The sequence below is a fragment of the Macaca thibetana genome, chromosome 3 (assembly GCF_024542745.1).
Source record: "Macaca thibetana thibetana isolate TM-01 chromosome 3, ASM2454274v1, whole genome shotgun sequence".
In the NCBI taxonomy this organism is placed as follows: domain Eukaryota; kingdom Metazoa; phylum Chordata; class Mammalia; order Primates; family Cercopithecidae; genus Macaca; species Macaca thibetana.
In genome coordinates this window covers 87626576-87635967 of record NC_065580.1, presented here as the reverse complement: position 1 = coordinate 87635967, position 9392 = coordinate 87626576, and the positions used below count along the sequence as shown (strand labels likewise).

At 35.5% G+C, this 9392-nt stretch overlaps 1 long non-coding RNA gene across 1 annotated transcript in view; it reads right to left on the bottom strand.

Moving 5' to 3' along the window:
* Nucleotides 1–565: 565 nt before the first annotated feature.
* Nucleotides 566–9392, bottom strand: part of LOC126951341 (uncharacterized) — a 38912-nt gene continuing 30085 nt past the window's right edge. Inside the window, exon 3 of the long non-coding RNA XR_007724436.1 lies at nucleotides 566–1483. This is a non-coding gene — a long non-coding RNA (uncharacterized LOC126951341). The remainder of the gene's footprint in view (nucleotides 1484–9392) is intronic.

Below are 9392 nucleotides of genomic sequence, written 5' to 3'. Positions count from 1 at the left end.
ATTTTGGATAAAGAAATTCCACTCCGTATTTCAAGAGTCACTTCTTTCCTTCGTGCAGGAGGCAGTCTTTGTTACGTACAGCAAAATGTAGGTTAATGTGGAGATGTGCTCTGCTTTGTGTTAATAGCTGTAAGCACTGTGGAGGAAACGTGATAATATATATACGTCATGCTGTGAACTATACAATTCTCTGCATTTAGCATAGAACATTGAATTTTGCTGTGTGTTTCATGGGTCCTTCTGCATTTAAAAAATTGATAAGGACACATTTGTTAGCTAAAAAGCTTGAATTTATTCTGAGATGTATTTGAGGTTTTATCAGTGTGAATTCTTAATCTTCCACTTTGTAGCTCACTCATAACTTCATTGAATGTAATTGTATGTGTCTGATAAACTCTTTAAATGCTAGGAGTATTTCATTTGATATTTACATTATGAAAAGTCCTTTGTTATAAAGGGAAGTGATTTTATAAATTTAGAAGCAGCTTGAAAACAAGCACCAAAAATGTAAAACTGCTTGGTTCTTTTCTTTACCAATTTAATTTTTTTTGCAAAGTTACGTGCTAGCAAAATGTTTGGAATTGCTATCCTTTTTCTGTTAGCTTGGTATAAATGACTTAAACTAAGTATATGCATGTGATATGATCCATGTGTACATCTGATTAAATTGTCAATGGGCAAAGATTGTTGGTTCTTTTGATCCTAAGCATACATTAAATTACATCCCATGATTATTTTTTGTTGCAAGCTACTGCTGATGTGATGCTACCTCTTAAATGCACCACCAATATAAAGCTTAACTGAGAAGGAACCACCCTCCCTCTTAGTTCCACGCCAGACTGGTTTGTCAGCTTTAGTTGTTTCTTAGTCCTCTATAGCAATGCCACACTGTGGCATCAGGAAACCGTTTATATTCTTTTTTCTTCTGTGTCCCTATTCACTTTGTAATTATTCTGTTCTAGGTGGTTATATGGTAGTTACTAGGGTAGTATGTTTTCCTTTGTTTTCTCTACTTGCGTCAAGTTCAATGTCATGGTTTTGTTATGAGCACTGCTTGCTACTGGCCGATCTTAGAAGAGACTTCAGCAAGCAGCTCCAGAGTAGGGGCATTAATTCTCTAGTTGTTTTGTACTAGTACCACAAGAGGATGCCTTGTAACTGCTCTTTGGTCATGACAGTGGTCACGAATCCATTCATGTAAAATGCAATATGCCTGTTGGTTGTTGGTTTGGGGCACTGAAGATTCCACAGAGGTTTAGTATAATGCTCTGTCTTCTTTCTTTTGGAGTGGTGAAGAAACTAAATTTCAAGCACAGCATGACTGCTCATAACCTGTGTTCTGCTGTTATCTGCTATAGAGGGGGGCAGATGCTGTTTTCTTAGTGCATTTGCTGGTAGGTCAAGGAAGGATGGGACTTTTGAATTTGTGTTCAGACTCACAGATCCTACATATGGGCTCTTCTGTGGAGGATTATCTGTGATCCTAAAATAAAAGGAAAGGTACTTAATTTTAATTTGTCAATACTTCATAAAGAGACTAACGTCATGGCAGTATTGGCCAAATTAATTTTAAAACCGAAGAAGTCAAGAATGTTTATGTAAATTAAAGAAATTTAATTTTTCCTTATAAAAGTTTCCATTTTTAAAAAGTTGAATCAAACGTAAGGCCTTTCATCTTTAATATTGTATGGCATAATGCTATGTTGAAAAATCAACACTTATTTGGCATTAAATGGGAAATAAATAAATAATAGCTTTCTGGAGACTCTTTGAATATCTATAATCTGATTTGAAAATTCCACCTTGAGAAATTTACCCTAAGGAAATTCTCAGAGATATATATAAAATATCAAATGCTAAAACGTTCATTTCAGTCTTATTTATGACAGCAAAAGATTTCAAAACAACATACTCAAAATTAGACTGAATAATGGCATTTTCATACAATAGAAGAACATATAGTCATACAAAAATCTTACTATAGAAGTGTATATTCATGTGAGAAATAGTTATACTATTATAAAATATACAGAATGATTCCAACTTTACAAAACTAACTACATATATATGCATGACAAATGCCAAAGAAAATGTTAAAGATGCTTATCTCTGGGAAATAGGATTATGGGTGTTTTGTTTCACAGTTTCAAAACTGAGTGTATGTGTATATATATATATGTATATATAAAAAATATTATATATATAAAGATTATATGTATATAAAGCTTTTTTTTAAAGTAACTAAATGGTGAATATAGAGAAGGAGGAGGAAGCATGAAGCATGGAGTCCAACAGTCATGTGGAAGAGAATAGTGAGAGAACTAGTGGGGTTAGCCAGTACATGGCAAGGGGAAGCTGTCCGTCTTCAATCAGTTTTTCAATAATCAAGGATCCAACCGATTAACCTGTGATCTTCGAGGCTATTTAATTGAGATTGTGCAGTTGCCACACTGTGAACTTCTTTCAGTTTCTGGTCATTTTCAATGAAAAAGACAGGAAAGGGAAGTGGCTGACACAGCTGCTCTTCCCATGGGTAGTCACGTTAATTAGGGGCCAAGGAAGAAGAACAAGGGAAGTTTTCTGATTTTTCCTGAGGAAAAAAACTTACTGTCAGCAGCTTTCTTTCTAATCTCGTTCTTTTAGCAAACCCCTCCTTCTCTTTCTGTCTTCTTTGGGATGCTGAATATTGATGAAAAAAAATTTTTAATCCCTGCCCTAAAATTGAAATAATTTACCTGCAATGCAAATAACAGGTATTGGTTTTCACAAAAGCAATTGAAAACTGTACCTCAGACCAAATTCTCAAAAAATTATAATTCACCAGGCTAATGTTATAAGAAGAAACATTTAGAGTGGAAGAGAGCAAGAGATGATCCGATAGAATACAAGGTGTAGAGCAAATGCTCTCAGATTCCTAGAAGTGCAGAAAAAGCATTAGGTATTCTGAGCTTCTGCTACAAGGTGATCAATGTCTAATCTTGGAGGGAAAAGTCACTGGAAGCCTCATCCATGAGAAATCTTGGAATCTTTGGAAATTCTGCCAGCAGGCTGGTGTCCGCCCTTGGGCAGGGATAGAAGCTGTATGCTCATCTCTCTTCTTAACCAGAAAAGCCAGGAAAGCCAGGCAGGCACCTTTCCCTGTCTATTTAATGAATGAGGGTGCTTTTCTTCAGGAGATAAGTCACAACTGAAGACCAGAGTTCTAAAATGCCAGGGTGGCATTCTCCCTAACACTGCCTCAGAGCAAGATTCTGTCGTACATTGAAGAGAAAATGACTCTAGAGTTTGGTTGATTAAGACTTCTCTGCAGTCATATTTCAGTCATACTTCCTTTAGGAGACATGGAAGCCTTCATGATAATACTCTATTTACAATATAAATCTAATTATCCTTATTAGCTATTCTGTTTCTCTTGACAAATTAACATTTGATAGTCTTGATAATTCTATTTAGAGACTTTGTTACGGGAAAAACAACCCTCAACAAATGGCTAAATTTCCTAAGCTTACCTCAGATATAATTATTTGATATAAGTACAGATTGCTTTGATATTTCAGTAAATGGGATTAAAGTTTCTGGGATTCACTTTCTCACTAAAAAGAAAACAGCCGAGGGCAAGTGGGTTGAATCTAAGGCCCTTTACAATATTAAGTGCCCAAGAGATATACACCCCAAATCACTGAAAAGTTTCTTTAGAGTTTTCTTTGTGAGCCTCAGCTCTACAGCGAAAACGTATTCTGATCTAGAAAGGTCACACTGTTTTTATTATCTTGGACTACATCTCTAAGCAGGGCTAAAACAGAAAAAATTCTAATGCCACTTCCTGTCTCCCTGGGTTAGCTCTGATACTTCGACAATGACCACAAAATAGATGTAGATTATAAAGCGCTAGCTAGTATAGGGCAGTAGATCCTGTTTCAGTTTGAAACAGCAAAATGCCACTAATCCAATTAAGAAAGTTCAGCTTCCCAGGTCACTGAAGGAAAATGTCTCTCAGGAGAGGTTTAGACATGATAGAATTAAGGCCTGCTTCCAATACAATGCTTTGTAGATCTCTCAGTCAGGAAGATAATTAGAGATCAGCAGAAATCCATAGATAAATATATGTATGAATATGTTTGCCAGAAATTTGATAGAGCATTGGTTTCTTCATCATCTTATGAACAAATGAAGACCATTTCCACATATGTATCTTTACTTTCATGGCTTTTCTGCCTAGAGTATCTCTACTCTCTTTACTTTTCTGGTGAAAACTATATGCCAAGGCCTAACCCAGGTCCCACCTCTTCTGTGAAACTTTTCCAAGTTGGGTGAAGATTATTTTCTTTATCTTCATCCTTGTGATAACCACCATACCATTGTTTAGCTCATAATTTGCTATCTGGTATTCATTCATTCATTCATTCATTCATCCAATCAACAAATATTTATCCAAACTTATTACATTGTACCAGGCACTGTATTCACTCCTGTGTGTACAATGGTGATCAAAACAGAAGTAACACTGCCTTAGTGAAGCTTAGATTTTGGTAAGTTCTAAGGAAGAAAAGTCCTAGGGAGCTGTGGAGGGAGAGACAAGGGACACATGCTTTAGTTGGGTGATCAGGTGCGGGACGTGGTAATGAACATCTGCCATTGGGGGTGCCCAACATCTTTTGAGTACCCTCCCTATGTCATAGTAGCTTTCTACATTGTGAAAACAGCCTTCCTAAGATTGAAACCAAAAACCTGACTCTATAGGGTAAATACGTGGTATGTATCCTTAGATTCCCTCCACTGCCTTCTTCCTTCTAAAGGTGCCACCCATTCTGAACAGTGCCAGCACTCTGCTGGGCTTGCAGGCTGGGTGGAGGCTGAGATGAAGCTCCGGGCCACATGGTCCACATCCCTCAGATGTTGAAGCAATCCACCCTAAGTTTCCCCTACATTTCCAGACCTAGAAGAAACGCCACAGTACCAGGAGTGGGATTCAACAGTGACCTGAATTATACAAGTTGAAAGTCTGAGGGAACTGGCCCATGGTGAGGGCAATCTAGTAAAATAGGAAACATATATGGGAGAAAGCTCCACAGATAAATTTCTCCTCCTTTCTCCCTTCTAAAGATTACTCTGAATCAGTTCCTCTTTTTAACTGCTCTGGAGAAGTACGACAGACCAGTGGATACACATTCTGAACACAGGAACCAACACAGAAATGCAAGCACCTTTCTCTGCTAATTTTCTTTACCCTCACTGCTGGATTTGTACTTCTCAAAGAAAGTGTCAACATGTTAATCCTTGCCTCAGGCTCTGCTTTCTGGAGAACATGGTGTAAGAAATGTACATTTCCTAGACTCCTTTGCAGTTGTGGGAGGACAAATACCCAGGTTTCATTGGTCAGATGAATCTCACCTGAGATTTGAATGTAGACAGAAGCAATATGAATGAGTGGCTACTAGTGGGGACATCTTTTGGCTTGTGCCGTTGTGAGAACAGTATTGTGGAGCTTCTGGAATTCAGATCCAAGATCCACAAATGATCACTGCCAACCAGGGACAAAAGCAGCTGTTTTTTTTCTAGGGGTTCGAAATATTGCGTACTTTACAGAACTGTTGAAAAGAAACTGTGCCAGCATATGTGAATGAGTTGCACTATCTCTGAAGTGTTACATAAATGCCTGTCTTTTTTTTCTGTAAATTCAGGATATTGACATAGATTAGAGATGTCAAAACACCTAATATACTTGCCAACATTCTCTATGCTGGGTCCATGCCTACATAAGTAATCAATTATAGAATTCTTTTTTCCTAATCCATATGCAGACCTAGAATTCTCAAACAATATTCCACACAACCACTACCATTTCAACAGCATTAACATAAGAAAAAATACCTATTTAAAATCCCAGGTTTAGATGGTTTCTAAGATCTAGTCTATCTATAACACACTAATTCCAATACTATACTATACATGTGAGTAAGTTACAAATAATTCCACACTGTGTTATACCAAAAATTTGATATATATAATATATTTAGTATAACAGATGTTTAATTTAAGGAATGTGTCTGGTGGAGGATTATTTGTATACACTTTTAAATCAGCATGATGCTATTATTAACATGCCTGCTTTAGGAATATGATAGCCCAGATTATTTGACAAATTGAAAATCAATATAATTTTTATGCATTCTAAACCATGTGTTTATTACTGTGATTTTATTTATTTTCAAGATGCTTACTACTCTGTATGCCCACCTAACTTTTATTCTTTTCTTTCTTTCCTTCCTTACCATAACCATACTCATAATGATATCAAACACACACATGAATTCATACACACACACAGTTCTTCAAAGTTCTTAAGGTATAAAACAGAACCTACACTAAGGACAAATGTATAATGAAGTATTTCTTTTTATAAATGACATTACACATATCCACAAAGGGAGAACATGGGCATAATTTATAGATAATGCTCTGTGCTGTATTCGAGATGATAAAATCCAGGAATAAATGTCACTCTAGCTGGACACCCTCAAAAATATCTAGAAATTTACAAATAACTCAAAATGCATAGTAGTCTGAAGTTGAAGATCTCTGATCTTCAGAAAATAAGTAGTAAACCTCAACATTTAACTTCAGACCCAGTGGATGCAACCCATACACATCAGATTCACTCGCTTAGCCAGGATAGCAACTAATGAGAGAGGTTTTTCACTCACTTACACAGGAGGAAGGAAGGCTTTAGTTAGCAAGTTCACTTAAGTACTAGACCAAACAGAGACAAGCCATGGGCTGCTGCCCACTGACCTCAGAGGTTTCCCAAGACACTGAAGGCTTTAGGTATCTGTCCTCCCAAATGAGGCTCTACCTTAAGCAATTACTAGTATACTTCCACGTAAAAATAGTGTCCATGGGTGTCCTAGTATATATAACAAGGATATAGCTTTGGTCAAATACAGGTCAGTTACTGGTTACTTGTTAAGGTATTTTAGCCAAACTTATTGTGAATTAATATTTTTTAGAGATTAATCTCCCCCATTATCTATTTCTTTTCATCTAATATGGATAATCAATAAGAGGTCAAGTAAAACATTTATTTTTCACTTAATTTCCTACTATCTACACATAGGAGGAGCAGGGAAAATGGGATTCTCCTCTTTCCCCTGATTCTTCTACAAGAAAAGGAATAAAGCAAGGGCAAAAGATAAAGTAGGGGAAAGGGAATTTTTTCACTTGCCTTCTTATAGCTTTTACCCTCTAATGTTCTACAAAACTAATTCACTCATTCCAGTAGACAACAGAATGAAAAATGTTCTTGCTATTGAGATAAAAAAAATATGGTCATAAAATTAATCTTGAAAACATACACCTACAGTTGTATTGATTAGCACAATCCAAGAACCAGAAATCCATTTGGCCTGGCCGCAAAAGTCAATGTCTGGAAAAACAATAATAATCTAAATTCTAATCTATGTTTTCTGGTGCAGTAAAGCATTTCTTAAGACTGTTTATGCCAATTACATTCAGATGCATCAACATTATGATATTATTAAAAGTGAGAGGAAGAAGACAAGTCAAATCTCATTATCACAAATAAGGTTTCATGTTTCCACGCTAGAGCAGTTAGCTTGTTCATTACACATAACTGTGATTTCAATGATAAGGTAAATTCCAGGACAGAGATAGAGAATCTTAATGGAAGCAGTGATGCCCCATTGAAATATTGTGTGTATTGAATCTGGACTATGGAAGTTGAGAAATATCAAGATTCATGATTAAAATATAGCAGAATATTTTGAATAACTAATAAATCATATGAAATATATACTAGTAGAAAACATAGACTCAAGCAAAATTACATTCTGTTTATGCACTGTAGTAAAAAGCAATAATAGAATAATGTTAGACAAAACCGATATCCCTGCAACAGTGAAAAGTTTCAATGGACATGATTTTTTACAGTTACAGATATATTTTCATGCAGAGCCTTTTTGAGCAGTGCTGAAACAAAAACATTCAATGTCTCCAAAACTCTACCACCTTGACCTGATTCTGTAAGGCTCATTCAGTCTTGAGTGAATTTGTGCTGCCTAGATTTCCAGATAGAGTACATGAGTCTTGGCCTTAAACTCCATCTTTATGTAAGGCATATGTTAAAAGTCTCATATTATTGAACTGTATTATATTAGGATAATTTTTCAACTACAATAGAACTGTGCACATGATTCAAACAATTGAAGCATAAAATTATACAGTTAGGTATGCTGTGCAAAAATAGACTATACATGTAAACAAAGAGGGGAAAGAAAATTTAGGAAGTGATGGTACCTGAGTTGGATCTTGAAGGAAAATGTCTTGCAAAGACAAACTCGGCCCCTTTGTTTAACTTCATTAATATAGATAACCAATCTAATATAAATAATGAATCAACATGATACAGAGAAAAAAAATCTATTGGGGTTTAACAAAGTATAAATTACCCACAGATCACCTGTGATTTCATAATAGCATGATATGTGTATGTAATGTTATTGTCTCCAGTAATCTTTATGCAATTAAGGATATCCTTTTGCTAAATTTGCTTATAGAAGCATAATCCTCAAAGTGCCTATGTTTCCTATGTAACTTTTATGGAAACACATTCCCTAAACACCTTCGACAATCTCTACCTCTTTTATGAATTTGAGAAATCTTAAATTTAAGTCTTCTTGCTAATTCATCAGAACCACACATAGACTGTATTTCTGTTGTTTATAGAGTTTTACTCAATTGAATTTCATGATTACCTTAAAAACATTATAAACACATCCCTATGACTATTACATTTATACTTGTTAGAGGAAAGATGTAGATTATACACTTTATATGTACACTATAGTTATCCACTATATTATGCCAGTTTTTCTTTGTAATAAAGATGCAAAGAAAACATTTCTCTTGGGGTTCAGCCTAAAGGAAAGCTCTATTTCTGAACAAAAGGTTCTCTTTCATCATTATAATCACCATGAACTTACAGATGTTTTCCTTTTTGCTACTTAGAAATGAATTGAAGAAAGCCTAAATAGATAATAGACTAATATCTCAATAAATGGCAGATGATCAAAACATTTTACCCCATCATATTATATTAGAGTGAGTTCAAATTCCATCCAGCTAAACTCTGCTAAGGGCACACACTCCAAACCACTAACTGCAGAAATGACCTCACTGAATATGGGAAAATCTCTTTTTCTTCCCCTGGTCCTTCAAGATATCCAGAATCTGCCTTGCTAGTAGCCACATTTATAAAATGTCTTGTTAGTTAATCTGACATAAACTCCTCACAAATCATCTATCATTGTAGGATGGTGTGGGACCATTAGTACTTTCTTATCAAACAATGTCAGAGAATACATATAATTCATTTT